We start from the raw sequence: 15837 nt of genomic DNA, 5'->3' as shown, positions 1-15837 counted from the left end.
CTTTACCCTTAACATGGTTGCCGATTAAAAACAACATTAACTGCTGTATATGAACCCATGTAGTTTGGAGCAAGTTGACATCTACCAGTGCTGTGGCATTTGTGAATAAAGGCTGTGGCATTTGAAGCAATGAGGCTTAGAATTCGGGGGGTTCGTTACCCGGCCGGGTGATAGTAAGGTGGGTTTTTAATGCAAGAGCAATTAACAGTTTTCCCATCTGCATTCACTATCTAAGTTGAAAAGACTTCAAATTTGAGTTAAAATGTTGAATTGGAAGCCACCAGATGTGTAAGTTGTGCCCTTGGGGTGTCTCCCACATTTGCAGTTGCATACGAGTCTGAAAAATAACTGCTGATTACTATTATCTCCCATCATCGTAAAATAATTAGGCCCAGTACACTCAAAATTTTGCAATATTTATTGATCAGCTAGCATCTCCTTTGCAGATTGTATATTGAGATTGTTAGATGGGTTACATCCCTATGTTCTGACGTCTCTATGTTCTGTATGACCAAATTTTTATAGGACCAAAATATTTTTATGAGCAAAATTTATTTGGACCAAAATATTTTCCAGACAAGCACTATTTGGGTCATCACAAACTTTGGGCCTTTTTTTTGGTGAAAACAATTCAGTGCATCCACAAAAATTGAGTCCCCCAAACAAATCAGGTCAGAAAAAATGTGGGTCCCCCAAATAAAATTGGGTCCCAAAAAATTTGGGTCCAAAAATTGTCGGAAGATAGAGACTTCGGAACATAGAGACTTCGGAACATAGAGACTTCGGGATAGGGATAGGGAGTCACAATTCATCTATGTAATTGTGTATGTTATACAATATATATATATGTAATATAATATACATATATATGTAATATAATGTATATATATATATACATATATGTAATATAATGTGTATGTAATATGTATATGTAATGTAACTTGCGAAACCAATACTTTAGAAATATTGATATGAACAAAACACGGCTACAACCTTTTCATTATCGTCCTTTGATGATTAACAGAAATTAAGGACAGACTAACTCATTTGAAATATAAGGTTTGGTTCATCTCTGTGTAAGGGTCTTTTTATATCTCATCTTGCTATATGATGGTTTAGGTCTTCTTCATCTCATCAGAGAAGCCTTAGTGCATTCATCACAGAGTAGCCTCTCATACATCTTGTAAGCCTCTTGTTTTTGGTTCATTGTCATACATTCATTGTCATACATTCATTGTCATACATTCTGTAAACTCGGAATAGAAGCATATACTTTAAATATTGAGGGCGTCTTCCATGTTCAGTTATAGTTTGCCCCTATGCTACGGCTTCCAGCATTCGTCACACGTCATTTCAATCGTCGATTTCGAAATCTGCTAGAATCCTAGAATCTGCTCTGTGGCAGGTTGTGGGAGGAAACACACGAAATTCCTCCATCAGACTAACCCAGCTAATGTTGCTACACCTGATAGACCTGTTGCGTCAGCACAGTTACGCCAGGAGCCAGTGGCAACAGATGCAACATGTGGTGTCACTGGGGCCGGCGCTGTTACAGTAGCACTCCCAATAGTTCCAGTCAAAGTTAGGGCTAACATCGGACAAAGAGAGATTGGTACATATGCTTTGCTTGATAACGGCTCGACAAGTACGTTTTGTACTCAGGCATTAGCCAATCAACTAGGGGTTACAGGTCGAAAAACCACCCTATCCCAGACGACACTAGAGAGGGAAAATAGTCCCACCCAAACGTCATTGGTAAGTCTCAACGTAACTGGTTGTGATAACGATTACTATTGGTCTCCCTGTGGTGTACACAAAGCAAAAACTGCACATAAATGGCGACAATGTAGCTAGTGTAGAAGACATTTCTAAATGGCCACATCTTTCAAGCCTAGAGTTACTTTAGGTTGGTACCAGTCAGATCGGTTTGCTTGTTGGTCAGGATGCTCCTGAAGCCTTAATGCCGCTTGAAGTTCGGAAAGGTGGGAAGGGGGCTCCTTAACTGTGTTCTCACAGCGTAACTATTGGAAGTGCTACTCTAACAGCACCTGCCAGCTTGGCGAGTTGTCTTTGATTGCACGGCCACTTATAACGGTACCTATCTAAATGACCACGTGTTACAGGGGCCTGACCTCACAAATAAGTTGTTGGGAGTTCTCTTGTGCTTTCGCAGGAAACCAATCGCGCTAATGGCTGATATCCAAGAGATGTTCCATCAGGTTAAGGTTCCTCTAGAGGACAGAGATGTTCTGCTTTATTTATGGTGGCTCGTTGGAACTTTAATATGAGACCGGAAGTGTATTGAATGACAGCTCACCTGTTTGAAGGGACATGGAGTCTTAGTTGTTGTAATTATGTATTTCATCACACTGCCACTGAAAATGAAATTTTGACAAGCCCGGGCACTATTAATACCGTTTTGAGTAATTTCTACATGGACGATTGTTTGATGTCCGCTGAAACAGAAGAAGAGACTATCGTATTAGCTAACTTGATGAATCGAAGTGGATCAGCAACAGCACACAGACTATACCACATGAAGACAGAGCGAAACTTGTGAAGACCATTGACTTAAACTACAAAGCGTTGCCCACAGAAAGAGCGCTTGGTGTGTATTGGGACGTCCAGCTTGACTGCTTTGGTTACAAGATTTCAGTTAAGGATAAACCGTTGTCGAGGCGAGGGCTTCTCAGCATCGTGAGTTCTATCTACGATCCACAGGGGTATGTATTCCATGTACTCTGACAGCCAAGATAATTATCCTGGAACCAAGCTGATGAAAATTGACATGGGATGAACCATTACCTGAGGAACTACTGGTCAGATGGCACAGATGGCGGTGCGAGTTGCCACAGATTGAACAGATGAAGGTTTGTCAACATTAATGTGCCACGTTGAATCAATCATCAACGGTCGGCCGATAACTGTCGTCTCAAATGATGTCAATGACCAGGAGCTATTAACTCCGAGTCATCTTTTGTTGCTAAGGGCGAGTTCAGCCCTCCCCTATGACAACTTTGATAAGTCTGAAGTTTATAGTAAACGTCCATGGCGACAGATACACTATTTGGCAAGTGTGTTTTGGGAAAGCTGGATTAGAGAGTATCTTCCTACCCTACAACAACGCCAAAACTGGGTTCAGCCGACTAGATCTTTAACTGTGGGAGATATTGTACTAGTCATAGACGAAAGTCTACCTAGGAATTGCTGGCTCCTTGGGCGAATTGTAGAGATATATCGTGGTCACGACCAATTGGTCAAAAGTGTCCAGGTAAAAACGAAATCTAGCACGCTTGTAAGACCAGTTAGAAAATTGGGTTTGCTGGAGTCTGTCGAGAAAGCAGAGGCAAGTAGTGCCTAATCATCTGCATTTCTATAACTGTTATTGTTTGTAAACAATATGATTATTGTCGTATTTATTCACAGAAGCGTCTGATGAGTGAAATTTTTGAGTTACTTAATGTGCATGCGTATTTAAGTTGAAGGACATGAGTGTTATTATTCATTAGGTTGATTCAATGTTATTTGTTAAGTCACGTATTAAATATTACTTTTGTTTGCTTTGTTAATTTGATATTCCGAGTTACTCTTGAATTTTGTTTAATGTTTTTAATTACATTTAGGGGCCGGGATGTAAACTCGGAATAGTAGAATATACTTTAAATATTGAGGGCGTCTTCCATGTTCAGTTATAGTTTGCCCCTATGCTACGGCTTCCGGCATTCGTCACATGTCATTTCAATCGTCGATTTTGAAATCGCATTTTTTGAGGCCCAATGTCGTAAGTTTTACCTTTTATCATTATATATTGCAAGTATTATATGTAAGATCAGTTGCATTAATGTTTAAGGGAAACCTATATTTGAATGTAGTGTTCGATAAGCCATATTCGCCGAGATTATGTTAGATTTTACACAGTCATATTTCTCCGTCATCATTGGTTTTAATATGTGTCTATAAGTTACTGTATGACATAATTCCCTATATTAAGCGTCAGATTTCTCGTGAAATATTCTGAATTTTTTACTGTCTAGTCACTTCGAACCTGTAGTATCTAGGTTAAGACATATTCTTTCCCATGTGTATCACTTACTTTGTTGTTTAAGTAGTTATGAGCCATGTTTGATGTAGAAATTTAAGATACAATTTTGTCTATTTTCTGTATAGATTGAACCACAATCACCATCACCACCTCACCATACCTATATACCGTACTACAATATATGGTATAACATATATACTACGTATATATGTTATACCAGGTTTTACGTTACGCCATCATTATTGTCACCTGTCACCGTCAAATTAATATCAGTGGACAGTGCGTTCAATACAAGGGTCAAGAGATCATCACAGTCGTGCGTTTTTGTTACGTTTGTTTTGCTTTTTCGGAGTCAAGAGTTTTTATCGCTAACACATTCATTGTCATACATTCATTGTCATACATCTTGGAGTGTTAGCTCAGTGGTTAACGCCAGTGCCTTTCAATCATAAGGTCCCGTGTAAGAGACTGACTTCGGTCAGCTTGCAGCTTTGATAAGCCAATGAGGCTTCTTCGCGAGTTCCTGCTTGCAGGAGGATCTGATATACATACATATACATACATTGACATTTGGTGGAGGAGGAGCGGGGCATTTCTTTTAAATTATTTCAAGGGAATCTGGTTCTGTTAAATTGTTTGAAGGGAATCCAGTTCTGTCAATTCATATTACAATAATGGCAACAGAGCATCAGGTACTTACTGTTTATGTGCCTGTGGTCCAAACTACACTTTCAAGCTTCGTTATTGCAAAGACAACAAAGAAGTCCAGTCATTGGTACATCATCCAATAGCTCTTAATTTACTTTGACCCTCAAGACAGGTCAAATTTCACTCCAAACCCACTTCCTAATACTCAAGAGCTGTTTCCTGAAGAGATTAAGGACAGTACAGACAATGCACCTCAGTCCACCCCTGAGCTTACACCCCTCTCTAGTTCTGAGTCTGGAACACAGGCTCAGAGAATACTGAGAGTCCACCCAAAGTGCGAACATTCCTTCCAAAATTGCTGAGCGTTTGTTGAAATGTCAAATGGGAAGTTGTGTTATAAAGTGAAATGGGAAAACCACTCTGATACTACTAATAGGGAACTTGAGGAAAATATTTCTGATTTCCTGAAACAAGCATTTAACATCAGCAAAACACTAGATGGGAAGTAACGAAAAAGGCCCTTGCTAAAAAAAAACATAAGTACCTGTCAGACGATTAAATGCCACCTTTGTTTTCATGGTCCATCTTAAGTTCTTATATTCCTGTATAAAGTCAACTGGGGTAAAAAAAAACATGGGGATAGTTGGGGTAAAAAAAAAAGACCCATATAGACCAGGAAGAGAGGAATTTAAACTTGTTGTGTGGTGTATATTATAACTACATGTCTGTAGTTGTTTGTAACATATTTTGTAGACCAATAACTACCCCCTCTGCTGAGCACTGGAACTTTGAACCTGCAAACCCGGAAATCGACAATTTTGAACTTTGCACCACTCCTTCCAAACTTTTTAATCCATGAAACCTATGAATGATGCCAACTTCCTTAATACAGTTTTTTTTTCACATTGGAAGATGTCTCTACAAGATGTAATAATGCAACTACCCCCTCTACTTCACATGTGCCAGAATCATCTTGTTTGTTTTTTACCCCAAAGAAAGTGTGTGAATGGGGTAAAAATAGTACTTTTTATTTACCCCACAATTGTTTTTATTTACCTAATCATCTGTCATCTACTGTAAAAAGTGTTTAAGACACAGAATCTCATTGTTGTAAGCATTTTTATTGATGTTTACCATAAAAACGGGGAGGGTCTATATGCAGCTATAGCCTAATGTTACATACTTTGGTAGCCTAACACAACGAGAATAGCACAAGAGAACAGGCGAGACCCTAAAAGGCTAGATCATCATTAGCTCAGCATTTGAGACTGGGTTATCATAAATTCTAGGCGTGTATAGGCCTAAGATAATTCTAAATTAGGCTGGTATATTAAGAGGGTCGTCAGGACTGGAGGAGGGAAGTGTGGGGGGGGGGGGGGGGGATTGGTGATGAAATGCTATAGTCATAAAATGTGGCCTTTTGGGGATGTCAGTGTCTGCCCTACTGAATAAAACAATATATACTCCATTTGCAACCCTCATGTATTATATAACGGACCACTAAAAAGTGATGTACATCAGTAGGTTATATATATATACAAGTAACTGTAGCCATGGAATGATAATCAGCTTAGGCCTATATTTTCTATGTATATATAATTATATCTGGTTGGTATACAGTAGCATATGGCTTACAGCATTTTACAGACATTAACATTGTTCAGAAATACAAGCTTGTGAGAATGTTATTATCACTAATTGTAAGTCATTTGGCCTCTGAAGAAGATCCTGCTAGGATTGAAATGTCAGGCCAACTTACTTTTACACATTCTATTACACAGGCTCTCTAGTGGATAAGCAGTTTGCTAACAGTTTTATTTTATTTTTACTTCAGCATGGGTCAAGTATAAACAGCACTGCTTGAAAGTACAGTTTGTCCACGTCCATGCTGAGAACAAGAGTTCTCTAGAGACCAAAGGAACAGTGGAACTGAAAAAGCAGGTAGGTTCTTCTACTGAATTCATCCCCGCTATATAGCTCAGGCTAAGGTGTAATGTTCCATCTCCCTAGGAGGGGGAGGGAGTGGAGCACTAGACAGTGAGTAGATAAATGTTTATCACTCTTATCAATATCAGGTACGTACTAAATATAATCCCTATTCTGTTTTTTTTTTTTTTGCAGGGTTGGAAAAAAGCTCTCAGTTCAGAAACCTGAGAGGAAATTGGCAAACTGCATTCGCAAAATGGCAGAGCTTGGTAACTAATGAGATACCAAATTCCTTCAGAGATGATTTGCCCGGTCGTGATTGGGCGATTCTTTTTATGAGGCGACATATAAACTTTTCAGTGAAGAAAGGGGGTCTTATGCAGAAGTTACGAAAAATGTAACATCCGATCCATTCGTCATATAGTTTCTCTGACATGCTCCAGCAACAGGTCCAGAAGCTTGGCATTCAGAATCGCTCCTTGAGAATGTTTTTGGAACTGATGGGTCTGGATTTCCTCAAGATCCATGAAGATGGAAGACTGTTGGACCAGTGGGCAGCAAGACTTTCAGAGTCACCTGTGGTCCTAACCGTGAGAATACAACTATCTTGGCAGTTTGCAGTGCAGCTGGTGTTGCTCTGGATCCACTGATTATCTTCAGAGGCAAGAACCTCCAAACCTCATAACATGGCAATGAAGCTGTATCTGAAACGTACTTTGGAGTTAGCGAATCGGGATGGATACCATGGCCATTTTCCACAACTGGTTCAACAAATTCGCTGAAAACTTGAAAGGAAACTCGACCACTGCTGTTGCTGTTTGACGGCCATCCGAGCCATATGTCTGTCCAAATGATTGAGCTAGCCATACAAGAAAACAGCGCTGTTGTAAAACTCCCAGCAATCTGCACTGATGTACCACAGCCACTGGATGTAGCCTGCTTCAGCCCTCTGAAGACTTACTATGAGGAAAAACTGCTGGGACGCCTACACCATACAGGAGCTCCAATCCAGGATCCAATGTCAATCTGATCTGCAGCATTTGGCGACAGGAACTGAGTGAAAAAAACATTAAGGCTGGATTTAAGGCTACTGGTGTGTTGCCAGTTGACTCCACTCAGTACAAAGATTCTTGTATCGACCAAGTATAAGATGAAGACCTACACAAAGTGGAAACTTGCTGGATCTCCAGTAGATGAGGAGGCTCCCCAACGGACTAAACAAATAAACGTTCCATCTTTCTCAGTATTGTGGGACCCGATTCCTGGAATTTAGTTTCCCCGGAGAAACCAGCTGAAAAAAACATTAATTATGACCAAACAACAAAGCCCCGCCCCATCTGAGACAGTTTAACATTTTAAGTTCAATAGCCGATTTCGAAAATCCGGTGAGTCAATCGCTACCTTCGTTTCTGAACTGAAGTCGTTTTCAGAATTCTGTAATTATGGTAACACTATTAATGATATGCTAAGAAACCGATTAGTTTGTGGGACTAAAGATGATAGAAACCAACGTAATTTGTTGGCTCAACCTAAACTCACATTTGCTAAAGAACTAGAAATAGCCACTAGCCAAGAAACTGCAGCCGGAATGCGCAACACCTAAAGGAGGCCTTTCAAACAGCCCCTGGCAACACCTCTGCACATCATGCACGTCATGCACATCCCTAAAGGTCACAAAGGTCAGAAAGTTACCTCGCAGTCCGGGAAATCGCGCAATCGAAAGGATTGGTCGTCAAAACCAAAGTGTTATCGCTGTGGAAACAATAATCATGAGCAAAAGAATTGCTGTTTCAAAGATAAGGACTATCATAATTGTGGAAAGAGAGGACATAAGTTTGTAGGAGTAAGATGTCTAAAGTGAAGCAGGCCAATGTAGACACTGGACAAGCTGGTGACAACACAAACTGTTCAACGTAAATGACGGTAGAGCACCATTATCGGTGGACATAAAGATCGATGGACAAAATGTAAACATGGAAGTGGATACAGGAGCTTCTATATCAATCGTTTCAGAGGAAACTTTCAAGGCTAATTGGCCACACAAAGAGTGGCACAAAACAGATATTGTTCTTCGTACATATGCCGGAGCCATGGTAGAAAAACTTTAGGTGAAACTGAAGTGACCACCAAATATCAGCATCAAAAGTACAAGTTGCGGTTAATGGTTATTCGTGGTGAGGGAGCAAGTCTTCTTGGTCGCGACTGGCTTCAGGAAATTCAGTTAGACTGGAACAGTTTCTACGTCAATAACGTAACTAGGGAACGACCGTCAGAGTTGCTGAAAGCCCATAGTGAATTATTTAAAGAGGGACTAGGTTTGTTAAAGGGAACCGCAGCCAAAATCTATGTTGACTCACAGGTCGATCCAAAGTTTCACAAACCGCGATCAGTTCCATACACAATGAGGAACAAAGTGGAAGCTGAACTGGACAGGTTGCAAAGTGAGGGCATAATAACACCAATTCAGTTCGCAGATTGGGCCGCGCCAATAGTACCCATCCTTAAAGCGGATTAGTCATTTATACGGATTTGTGGTGACTATAAGGTTACTGTTAACAAAGCATCTTAATTGAATCAATATCCAATCCCTAAGGTCGAGGATCTCTTCGCGACATTGGCTGGCGGAAAGACTTTTTCGAAACTGGACATGAGCCAGGCCTACCAGCAGTTGAAACTGGATGACAATATGTGGTCATCAACACCCACAAGGGTCTCTTCCAGTATAATCGCCTTCCATTTGGAATATTATCAGCTCCTGGGATATTCCAACGCGCCATCAATGTATCTTACAGGGAATACCCAATGTAGTGGTATACCTGTATGACATCCTTTATAACGGGTGCAACTGAGGAGAAACACTTGATGATCCTTGATGAAGTCCTCAGTAAGCTAGAAAATGCTGGTCTTCGGCTCAGAAAAGAGAAATTTTCATTCATGACACCATTTGTACAATATCTAGCCCGCCAGCTCTTCCAAACCAGCAAAGCGCAACAGAGTGTCCATGCATGGCTCCATCCTGACTGATGAAGAGTACAGGAATCAAATGAAAGAAAAGGAACAGAAGGAACTGGAGAAAGAGAAGAGGAAGAAGAGGCCTACAACTTCAGAGGCCTACAAGCAGTGGGGGTACCAGATGATCTGGAAGAGGTCACTACAAGTGCACCAAAGAATGCAGCACAGAAGTAGGCAGTTGTTATATCGGAGTCAGAGTCAGACCCATCTGATGATGAGGAGTCCACAGTCATTGACATGGATGAGAAGAATGTGGGCAAGTTCTCTGCTGTCTATTGGGAGAAACCTTGGATATATTACTGGGGGAAGACAACCAAAGTATTTGCTCATGATGATGCCAGTCATCCAGACGAGGCAGAATTCAACTTCCACCACAGGAAGACTGATTCAAGCGATGCAGGGACAATCCTCTGGGACTGGCCAGATGGACCAAGCCTGATGTTGACATTGTCAGCTCCCAACAAGTCTTCTACGGACCAGTTGAAGCTATACTCACTGATAATCCCTGTGGGAAATCTCACTTCCAGTTGTATGCATGAATCTGGAGTTCTACTGTACTTGTGAAAGTTTTTGCCAACATTGATGTGTGATCAAACTGATATTCGGTGATGGCTGAATTGGAAGCGATGAGGAAGAAGTTGGGTGAATAACAGGAGGAGCTGAGGCGTTCGAAGCAAGTTGGCCATAGTGAGCACTCAAGGGCCGTCTATCTTCTTCCCAAAGAAAAGAAATTAAAGCCATTTGCTGGGACAGAAGGGTAAGATGTTCTTGGCTTCATTGAGGATGCCCAAGCTGCCATCAAGCTGCGGAAACTAGAGAAGATTGAGGCTGTCAATTTCATCATCCCTCACCTGGAGGGATGTGCATGGCAGGAGCTACGCCATCCTCCTATGACGTCAGTTGAAAACCCTGAAACGTTGCTGGATATTCTCCAGGAGACTTTTGGAGAACGGAGGTTTTGGTGTAGTGTTCATGCCGAACACTTTGTTATACATACGTACGAACCTGAGGTGAGGTCAAGAAACAAGGTCAGATACATACACACGATCAAAGAACAACACAGTCTGGCATCCTTTGCATTTCATACTGGCGACAATCAGATGAAATCGAACCCATCGAATGTTTTCCTTGGCCTGGTAGGACAAATAAATCCATATTCTGAATAACGCTGTGGACATTTCGTCAAAGTGGAGTGGATTTATTCAAGTTTCCTCAACAACAATGTTTACATTCACGGGTCTCCGTCACTGAACTATTGCAAGTTTCGTGCATCTGGTGCTTCACACAATAGACTAAACTACGGTCTTCGTTGTTTACCGAGATGCCTAACCCGAGTAATACCGACGGTACGGCTGATTCAACGCCCAACACATCGTCTGGTACTGCATTTAACTTGCCAACATTTCCAGTTTTCGATCTCCATTCTGGAAATACCGGGGCTAGATGGCCTAAATACATTAGACGTCTAGAGAATGTTTTCGTTGCTTTTAATGTTACGGAGGATAAACAAAAGCGAGCGCTACTCCTACACTATGCAGGGGAAGAAGTAATGGACGTTTTTGACACGCTAGGTGACACTGGAACAGACTATGATACGGCGAAGACAAAACTAAATGCATACATGGCACCGAAACGCAATGTGGAATACGAAGGATTTGTTTTCCGTGAAGCTAAGCAACTCGATACCGAAGCTGTGGATTCATATCATACACGTTTACAGCAACTAGCCAAAACATGTGAATTTACAGACTGTGACGGGGAAGTCAAGTCTCAGATTATTCAAGGCTGTCTCTCAAATAAACTCCGACGTATGGCACTACGAGAAACAAAAACTCTCGCTGATCTGCTAACTACAGCTTGATCTTTTGAGGTTGCAGAGCTACATGCGTCAGGAATGGAAACTAAGACTGAACTGAATACAAATGCAGTTCGAGCTAGGCCTAGACAGCTTCATCAGCCACCGCATAAATCGGACAAAAGTCAGCACAATGAACGAAAGTGTTTCAATTGTGGTAGGAATTAGCCACACGAGGACAAGTGTCCAGCCACAGGTAAGACCTGTAACACTTGCGGCAAACTGAATCACTTCAGTAATGTTTGCAGACAAGCCAAGCGTGATAAGAAATCAACTCACAATAAGCATAGACCTACAAAGGCAAAAATCAAAGCCATCAATGAACGGAAACATGAATGTGACAGTTCATCGGCAGACGATGATGACCAGTATGTGTTTATCATAGACAAGGAACGCAACTCCGGCTACTCCACACAGGCTAAGGATAAGACAGATCCATGGGTCAATGTACGTATTGAAGGCTCTGTTCTGCCTGTACTTATCGATACTGGGGCTAAAGTCAACATCCTCAGTAAGGAGGCCTTCGGGATGCTCGCATCCAAGCCGGATCTGAAGAATTCGAAGTCACGGTTGTTCGGTTACGGTAATAAGCAACCAATTTCTGTACACGACTCATTTCTTGCAGAAGTAGAGTATAAATCACGGATCACTGCTGCGAAGTTCTTTGTCACTAATCATGAGGGAGACAATTTGCTGAGTTACGAAACAGCACACAAACTTGGACTCGTTCAAATCGTGAAACGAATCGACACACCGTCACCCACACAGCAGACTGATGACATCATCAACCAATACCGAGACAGATTCAATGGCATCAGCAAACTTAAAGAGGTCCAGTGCAAACTTCACGTGGACAATACCGTTACACCTGTCATCCAGCGACATCGACGAATTCCCTTCCATGTCAGGCGAATGGTGGAAGATGAACTACAGAAACTACTTGATTTAGATATCATAGAACGGGTGGGCAGAGAACCAACACCTTGGGTTTCCCCCATACAAGTTGTTAAAAAACCCAAACAAGAAAATAAAATCAGAATTTGCGTAGACATTGCGTGCCGCAAATAAGGCAATACAAAGGGAAAGTTACGTAACTCCCACAATTGATGATATAATCACTGACTTAACAGGATCTCAACTGTTTTCAAAACTTGATCTCAATTCTGGGTACCACCAAATTGAATTGGCCCCAGAATCCCAATACCTTACAGTGTTCTCTAACCACTGCGGTCTATGCAGATACAAACGATTGAACTTTGGGGTAAGTTCAGCAGCTGAGACTTTTCAGCACCTGATCCAAGGTTCTCTACATGGACTGAATGGGGTTTTAAATATAAGTGATGATATTCTTGTATATGGTAAAACTCAGAAAGAGCATGACATATGCCTTACAGCGCTTGCGAGAGAGAAACCTCACTCTAAATGAATCAAAGTGCCAATTTAACAAGACTCGAATTGAGTTTTTTGGCCATGTTTTCAGTGCAGATGGCGTTTCACCTGATCCCAAGAAGGTGGCGGCCATCAAAGAAACTCAACCACCTAGCAACGTGGATGAGCTAAGAAGTTTTCTTGGTATGGCTACTAACCTTGGTAGATTCATACCAAACCTCGCGTCTCTTTCGCAACCGCTGCGCATGTTAACTAAATCAAATGTTACGTGGAACTGGGATGAGGAACATACCCAGTCATTTCAGCAAATTAAATCTGCGCTTGTGGAAAGCTGTGCTATCGCATTTTTCGATCACGATAAACAGACTGAGCTCATTGTCGATGCAAGTCCATTAGGACTGGGTGCCATCCTAATCCAAAAAGATAATGGCGAAAATGCCTCAATCATTGCAGTTGCTAGCAGGTCCCTCACTGACGTGGAATCTAGGTATTCTCAAACTGAACGGGAACCACTAGGTGTCACATGGGGAATCCTACACTTTCACCTATACCTTTTTGGTAAATCATTTACAGTGGTAACAGACCACAAACCGCTAATTTTGTTATTCAATAACCCACAAACAAGCGCTCCCACCAGAATTGAACAGTGGATTCTAAAACTCCAGGACTATGCATTCAAAACAGTGTATGCTCCAGGAAAATCGAGATCCTGCTGACTACATGTCACGATACCCTCTTGTGTCTACAAAGCAATCCTCGAGCGAGGAAAAGATGGCAGATGAACACATAAATTTGATTGTGAATAATTCACTGCCCAAGACAATTCTAGTAGGGGACATTATCAAAGCAACTGAAAATGACAAGGTACTTCAGGAATGTATGTCTGCTGTATCTTCAAGTTATTGGCATATTGCATTGAAAAATGTGGAAGGTACCAAATATGAAAGTCAAATTAAAGCATTACACAAGGTGCACAATGAGTTGAGTGTATCACATGATAATGTGTTATTGCGCGGCAGTCGTATTATCATTCCTACCTGCCTGCAGCAAAGCATCCTGGACATAGCTCATGAAGGGCACCAAGGAGAAGTTAAGACTAAGAAGCTCCTCCGTGAGAAAGTGTGGTTTCCAGGAATAGATAACATCATAGCAACGACAATTGCTAATTGCATACCATGTCAAGCAACAACGATTGATAACAGTCGTGAACCACTTCAAATGTCAGAACTGCCCCAAGCCCCCTGGGTTGAAATAAGTATTGACTTTGCAGATTTGCCAACCGGAGATCACTTAATGGTTTGCATTGACGACTATAGCAGATACCCCGTTGTAGAGGTCATTAGCTCAACGTCTGCAAGTTCAGTCATCCCTGCAGTTGACAAAATCTTTGCTATGTTTGGCATCCCAAAGGTAGTCAGAACGGACAATGGTCCACCCTTTAATAGCAGGGAATTCAAAGACCTTGCCAACTACTTAGGTTTTAAGCATCGCAAAATCACGCCACGATGGCCCCGCGCAAATGGTTTAGTGGAACGCTTTATGAAAACCTTGAAAAAGGTTTACCGCACAGCACATGCAGAAGGAAAGTCGTGGAAGCAGGAACTAAATAGGTTTTTATGAAATTATAGAGCGACACCACACACCTCAACGGGAGCACCCCCCGCAACCCTGCTTTTTGGTAGAGCTCTTTGTATGCGCATCCCAGAAATAAGTGTTCACACCCTGCCTTATGACAGCGTCACTTGTGAAAACGACAGAAGAGCGAAAGAAAGAATGAGAAAAAATGCAGACGCGCGTGCTAGAACAAGTAAACACTCCTTTAAAATTGGAGACTCTGTGCTTGTCAGAGAAGACGGTTATGTGAGCAAGCGCAATACCCCTTATAAGATCAATCCTTTCATAGTAACTAGAGTCAAAGGGACCATGGTTACGGTATCGTGTGGAAGTCATAACATTACGCGTAACTGCTCCTCGTTCAAACTCCTTAAAAACCACCATGCCTGTAAAAATCAGCCATGTGACTCTGATACAGATGACGACATGTACCTCATACCTGCTGACCCTACACCGCGCTCTGCACAGCCGCAGAACAGACCTAATATGTACCCACGTCGTAATCGCCAACCGCCGGCATACTTGAAAGATGTCTAATCACCAACATGACGTTTTCTTTGTTTATTCATCGTTCAAATTGTACTATGTGTTATGTTAGTGTTTACGTACGAGCCTGATGTTATTATTATTATGTTCGGACGAGCCTGAACGAGGGAGAGAACGCTCTGGTTGGAGTCTGTCATTGTTTCAGTTGGTACTTACTGTTACAGTTGATCCATCAATATATCAGTTGAATTCCATAACATCATACTCTTATCGTCTTATTTGTTCGATGCAAAACATAACATGGTGACTGCGACGTGATTTCTGACTGTTTTCACTCGGACAAAAAATTGTTAAGCACCGATGTTTACTGGAACTTTGAAACCACCACTGCCTCATTATTTGCAACGTGCAACGTAAGCCTACACACCGTGTGCGCGACGAAGGCACACCAAGGACAACATTAACGTAAAGAACAGTATTGAACTGTTTTACTATCAGTTTCACTACAACATGAGTACCACACTTACTCTGTATAAATATGGGGTATGCAATTCTGCCACCATCATCAACGGTGTGTACAGGCAATACGGAGCAAAACTGGCTATCTTTCGAAGAGGCATGGCAAGATTATCGAATTGCTGTAAGCCTAGATCAGAAGGAGCAAGCTATTCAAGTCGCCACCCCGAAAACTATCATGGGTATCGACTGCAGAAAAAGGCTCAAATCGTTACCTATAACTGCTGACGAAAGCAAAAACCATGACTCTATCATTAAGAAGCTTAGTGAACATTTCAAACCGCCAAGAAATGTACTGTACGACAGACACAAATTTTTTCTGTCTACGCAACAACAAGGTGAATCAGTT

The 15837-nt window shown here is 41.6% G+C and overlaps 1 long non-coding RNA gene across 1 annotated transcript; it reads left to right on the top strand.

Moving 5' to 3' along the window:
- Nucleotides 1-1025: 1025 nt before the first annotated feature.
- LOC139983709 (uncharacterized) lies at nucleotides 1026-10637 on the top strand. Its single transcript, XR_011798807.1, has 3 exons — nucleotides 1026-5800; nucleotides 6525-6631; nucleotides 6812-10637. It is a non-coding gene; the product is annotated as an uncharacterized lncRNA (long non-coding RNA).
- The last annotated feature ends 5200 nt before the right edge of the window (nucleotides 10638-15837 follow it).

This window comes from Apostichopus japonicus, chromosome 16 (assembly GCF_037975245.1).
Source record: "Apostichopus japonicus isolate 1M-3 chromosome 16, ASM3797524v1, whole genome shotgun sequence".
NCBI classification, from domain to species: domain Eukaryota; kingdom Metazoa; phylum Echinodermata; class Holothuroidea; order Aspidochirotida; family Stichopodidae; genus Apostichopus; species Apostichopus japonicus.
This window is presented reverse-complemented; position numbering and strand designations above follow the sequence as displayed.